Raw genomic sequence first — 6,000 nt, forward strand, 5'->3', positions numbered from 1 at the left:
TCCCATCTGTAAATGGAACCTGGTTGTGGTTCCCATGTCACAGGCTCTGGCAGGTCTGGGAGGCCGTGCTCCACCTGGTACCATGGAGCCAAGCATGAGGTGAGTCGCTGTTCCTGGAGCTACAGCCTCAGCGCCAGCAGGTGGCACACACTGAGCATCTCACTAGCAGAGCTCTGGGCCTCGTGGGTGCTCCACAGGGCCTGGAAAGTCACACCTGTCCTCAGAAGGCCAGTGAGAGGAGCAGCTTTCCAGGGTGCTGCCCACGCTACACTTTCCCGCCAGTGTGGCTGCCAACGCCCTGCTCAGGACCAGGTCTCTCCCCTGTGCAGAATGGGGACTTTGTGTGGCATCTGGTTCTGGGAACACTGCTCAGTCTATTCCTCGGCACGGGACCTGCCCAGCAGGTTTGCAAAGGCATGACACATGCTCAGACTCCTCGAGAGTCTGCTATTTTTGCCTCTGGCTCCTGCCATGTACCCACCAGCCTGTCACCCCTGCCACCCCAGGAGGTCTCTCCTCTCCCCTCCCCACAAGTTGTTTCAAAGGATAGGACTTCCCAAGAGGTCTTCACCTGCCCTTTTCATTTGCCAATGATGAGAACGACTTCCTTCCTGCCACAGTAGACAGTGTTTGCACACAGTCATCAAGGAGGCTCCACCCCCACGTCCCCGTCACTCTCAGAATGAACCTCTGGGGATTCTCCAGGGAACCCACCCTGAACATCTGGGCCACCAGGACACAGGACTCAGACGGGAAGGCGGTTTCTCTTCCACATGTCACCATTTCAGGATGCAGCGACTGCCACCAACGCCTTTTAGTTTGGGTTGAGCAACAACAGTCTGTCCCCACCCTGGACCATTTCCCCAATAGTCAGACCTGCTAAGAGTCAAACTCCAGCGTCCAGGGGACGCGACTCCATCGCCTGCTCTGCAGCTTCTCTCGGCTCCTACTTCCACTTCACTTACTATATCCTGGGAACCTGATTACAAGTGACCCGTGCCCTGTATCCACATGGCAAGGTTTGACTACCCTTCCGTTTCTGGTTGTCTACCCACGTGAATCCTGAGCTTTCCTGCCAGACGGCGTGGCCCCTGGAGGTCTGGGAAGATGCATGGACAGAATGAAGAGGCTGTAGACTTGGGTGAAAAGGGAAGAGGAAGCGTGAGGCTGGGTCTTGTCTCCAGGATAAATCCCGGTTCCCCCAGGGGCACCTGAAGGGGAGTTGGCAGGCCTTCCTGTCCCTGTCTGAGGTAGGGGTGGAGCAGGAAAACCAAAGGTGAGGCCGGTCACAAGTCAAGGGTGTAGGAAAGTCATGGGGAAGGGAAAGGGAGTGAATGGTAGGCTGGTCCTGAGAGAGGGGAGTGAGGAACAGCACCGCCCTCAGAGTGAGACTGCACTTGTGGGTAATGCCGCATTACAGGTTACCCCCGACTTCCCTTCATCATTAAGCCCCACCCCCATCTTCTCCTCATTAAGCCCACACTCGGCTGTCTTTCCTTCCACACCAGGGCCTCCATGGGGTCTGTGGTGGGGTTCGTTAGAATGCCTTAATGTTCCAATTTGTCCTGAACAACTTGGGTTTCTGTCTATTGTCCCGACAGAACTATTCATCTCACCTCTTTCAGTCCCAGTTCGGGCAATAAATTATACAATCACTCTCTCTAGCACATCCAAGAGGGGACTGACACAGAAAGTCAATGGGGAATCAGAGCAAAGTGTAACTAGAAGTATCAAGACCATACCGGTCCCAAGCGACAGCCTGGCCGGCTTCTGCCCAGCTGGATCTCCTAAGAACAGGACAGTAGTGGAGGGAGGGCCCAGGACCCACTGCCAAGCCTGGGCTCAGACCGTCTAGCGGGAGGAGGCCCAATCTGGTGCATTCTGCTCCCTGTCATCCCTCAAAGGACCTAGTACCATGCTGGGCACACAAGAAGCTCTGAAGCAAATGTTATCATTTGCTTACTTGTCTTTTCCTGCAGCCAAAACACACATGAAAGAAAAGTGAAAGTGTTAGTCACTCAGTCATGTCTGACTCTTTGCAATCTCATGGACTGTAGCTTGCCAGGTTCCTCTGTCCATGGGATTTCCCAGACAAGAATATTGGGGTGGGTAGTCATTTCCTCCTCCAGGGGACCTTCCCAACCCAGGGATCGAAGCTGGGTCTCCTGCATTGCAGGTGGTTTCTTTATCATCTGAGCCACCAGGGAAGCCCACATAAACAGTGACAAATGGAAAGCTGGAGCTCCTATAGCTCATCCTGTTAGCAACACACTGGAGAGCCATCCCAGCTCAGACCTCCAGGTGCTCATGACTCTGGCTCTCTGGCCACTGGAACCCACATGCTGGATGTAGGCACCAGCCGGTTTCTAGTAGAGAAACTCTGGTTCTCAGGCAGGACGGCTGCTGCCTTCTCAGGATGTGGGATAAAGAAATGAACAACTGCAAGTCCTTCTCCTGTCTTTTTCTGGCCCATGAGGCCCCAGGCTTTCCTCCAAATGTGGAAGGCACTGGCATTGGCCCTGGCTATTTGCTCTGGGAGTAGAGGATGGGAGTCCAAGAAGACCTCTTGGTGTTTCCCCTGGGACTCAGTCTCCAAAGGAGATTAATTCTGAGGTCAAATAGGGAAAGAAGACTGAGAACTCACAAACACAAGTAATCAGGGCACCTCACACAGCATCAGACTTTCTACAATATTTATTTGAATAAAGTGACAGCCTTGGCTGAAGATCTGTGAGGAATCAGAAAAACTTCCTAGCCCTCTTCTTCCCCTTCTTCCTTCTCCAGCTCTCTTCTTTTCTTATGCCTTTTCTCTTTCCTCCTTTCTTATCCATTACCCTGGAAAGGGTCCAAGTCGTGGTTGATCAGGGACAGCCAAACTGAAGCCATGGGACCTAGCCAGAGCACATACTGTGAATTCCCCAGCTTTCTGCAGTTTGAGTCAGCCCCATGGCCTGGCTGTGTGTTCTCCTCAAATGGGTCCAGAGAGGCTACTGACATGGTGGTGGTGGGGGGCGGGAAGAGTTCTGGGGCTCCTACTTTTGCCCAAGGATCGGAAGCACCCAAAACAAAAGTCAGACAGAAATGTGAAGTCTTAGTAACAACCTCCTGGTCTGATACCATTTCAGAAAGACCTACAATCTCCTCCAGCACTTTGACAAGGATGCGATGGGGAAGGTCTCCCCCAAACATGACACTCTTGGTTTACAGAGTTGAGGCTCCAGTGTCCAGATAATCCATTTCCACCTCAGCAAACCTATTTCCCAGCCCAACTTAAAACCTTTGCCAACACCATGGCTTCTCTCTTCCCAGAATCTTCCCTGATTTCTTGTGCATAGCCATCCCACTAAGACACTGGCAGCTAACGAGATATCTAGGCAAACATGGAATGAGGGACTGGAAAAGTCTGCAGTGCTGGGATGCACCTCCTGATCCGAGGAGAATAAGAGATGTAGATTTACCACAAAGCCACAGTCCCTTCACTGTCAACCCATCCTGGAGTCATACCATAGCCATCCCATAATCACTGCTGTGCTGTGTCCCCTTCAGGAGTGGCCACCACCGGCTTCCAGCAGGGAGCTGGCGCAGAGCTGAACTCTGCCCAGGAGAGCTTTTGCAATGTTCAGAAAATGCCTGCCCAACTGCTTGCCTGGGCTCTGGCCCCTCTGGCTGCAACTGAGCCCAGACAGGAGGCTGGCTGACTCACTCACCACACGGAGGAGGAAGAGAAGGAGGACAAGATGCGGGAAGGGCCTGGGCTCACAGACCCAGGGATCCCCCAGCCCAGGCAGCCTGGGTCTCCATCTCAGTGGTCCATGGTGGGGAGGGGACAGTGTCCACCTGCTCCCTGGAGACCATATGATGTTTCCTCCTACATACTTCCCCTGAAACCCTCTCCACCCACCACCCACAGATGTGGGGCTCCTCATTCCTCCAGTAGAAACTACTCCTTGAGCCCCCTCCTCAGTTAGATGCTTGTCTCCCAGGTTCATCTGGACATCTATGAAAGGGCTTTCTTGAAAAAGTAAGTCCAGTGCGCTAGGGTCAACCAGGTCTAAAATAATCGGTAAGTTGTTTTTTTTTTTTTTTTAAGTCAAGGAAAAAAGAAAAAACTCCACTTAAAAGATCCAACTCCATCCTCGCAGGTGACCATACATGGGCCCTACAAGATAACAAGGCTACACACACCCCACCCCCAGAAGACCTCAGCACCTCCGAGAGCCAATCCTTCGCTGTCTTGTTCCTCCCGCGCCCAGACTGGGGAAGGACGCAAAAGCTTCTGATTGCTCAAATGCGGAGCACCCTGCCGGGGCAGCATTTCTGCGTTCAGCTGTTTGAGCCCCGAGGAGCTCGCCGCTCCCCGTGCCAGCCTGGCACGAACTTCAGGTCTTTCTCAGACCTCAGGATCCCCTTAGTGCCCCAGCCTTAGGGCACGAAAGCCCAGTTCTCAGTCGCCAAGTTTGCCCAGACTCTAGTGCTTGTTCCGGGGCACTGAGGTCCGGAATTCCCAAAGCCCCCAACCCTACGCCGCCTAATCTCGATCCTGGGACCCCCCTCGCCCCGCCACTCCCGGGTGCGCACCTGGTCCTGCGGGTGGGCACGCTGCTCCGCGCTCCCGGCGCCCGGGGCTCGGCGGCTGCCTTTTGACAGGCGGAGACAACCTAGCACCTGGCCCCGCCCCCCGCATGCCCCGCCCCCGAGCCAGCTCCGCCCCGGCCCCACCCACAGGTCCAGTCTTCACTTGCCAAGCGCTCCAACCGCGCTGCAACCATCCTGACTTGGAATCAACCACCGCACTCTCTCCTGGGAGACTGCCCAGTATAGACTGTCCAGGACTGCCGTCCATGGGCCCAGGCAAGCTCTGCCTTCCGTGAGCGAGAGCTTTCGATGGTTATACGTGTGCAGATCCACGTGTCTGCCTGCGATAATCCGTGATGTTTCCCCTCTCCTCCCGTTGTCGTGGTTCTATCCAACTCTCTGCGGACGCCTCCTCCAGGTGCGTCACCCCCACCTGGGATGACCCGGCCAGGACATCTCTGTCGTCTACTGGTCTCGGGAAGAGGGGCGGAGGCGCCTGCAGCTGGCACGAGCGGTTCTCCCAACGCTCTAGGGGGATGGGGGCCAGCCGCCTTCGCGCTACTCCCCCGAGCGCCAGGGAACTCAGCCCGATCCCACACACTAAAAGAGCGAAGGAAAACGGGGCCGAAGTCGAGTCTGGAGTTGCACTGTCATCCCTACTCAATGTCCTCACAGGCGCGACCACGGCTGACCACGTACTTGGCCTGTCGCGAAAGTCATCCAGGCAAGCTGAGTCTCAGCTTCCCTGGGCCCTGGTCCCCAACACTACCCACCCAACCATGCCATGCGACCTTGGTGTGAAGAGATGGAAGGAGGTGCGAAGTACATCTGAGACCTGGAATTGTAGGTGGATGCGGAAAATTCGCCGTAGAAAATGCGAATGGCCATGTGCTAGGCACCGCTGTAGATGCTAGAGGAGAGCCCAAATCCCTCCTTAGAGCTCACTGTCCAGTGGGAGAATGTGTAAGTAGTAATTACAACCTAATGTTCTATAATAGAGATGCCCAGGAAGTCACCCACCAGACGGTACCCCTGTTTAGGCAGGGAAGAGGTTGCCATTCACCTTTTATAGAGGTGGAAACCACGGCTCAGAGAGACAAGCTGAACAGGTGGGACATTGAGGTACAGAGAGGTTAAGTGATTTGCCCAACATTACACAGCTATGCAATGAGGGGCAGTTCTAACGCTCAATAAGTCTGTCGCTGCAGGGGCCTCATCCATTTCTGAAACAGTTATGCTAGGTTGTAGGATAACCCAGCCCTCTCAAACTCTCAATAACTGGCTCAAGAGAAAGGGACCAAGGCTAAAAAGAAAGAAGAAACTTTAAATAGTCAAGTTTATTAAGCACTGAAACAATTCATTAAGAGAATATCATTGACACTTTCTCTCTGGAAAGGTTTTAAAATACAGAAGAAACACAGATTG

The 6,000-nt window shown here is 54.0% G+C and overlaps 1 protein-coding gene across 1 annotated transcript in view; it reads right to left on the bottom strand.

The window, feature by feature from the left end:
* Window positions 1-4,662, bottom strand: part of VDR (vitamin D receptor) — a 58,707-nt gene extending 54,045 nt beyond the window's left edge. The window contains exon 1 of the mRNA XM_027542683.1: window positions 4,579-4,662. The gene's annotated coding sequence lies outside the window, so the exon portion shown is untranslated. The remainder of the gene's footprint in view (window positions 1-4,578) is intronic.
* Window positions 4,663-6,000: the final 1,338 nt, after the last annotated feature.

Source organism: Bos indicus x Bos taurus, chromosome 5 (genome assembly GCF_003369695.1).
Source record: "Bos indicus x Bos taurus breed Angus x Brahman F1 hybrid chromosome 5, Bos_hybrid_MaternalHap_v2.0, whole genome shotgun sequence".
Classification (NCBI taxonomy): Eukaryota; Metazoa; Chordata; class Mammalia; order Artiodactyla; family Bovidae; genus Bos; species Bos indicus x Bos taurus.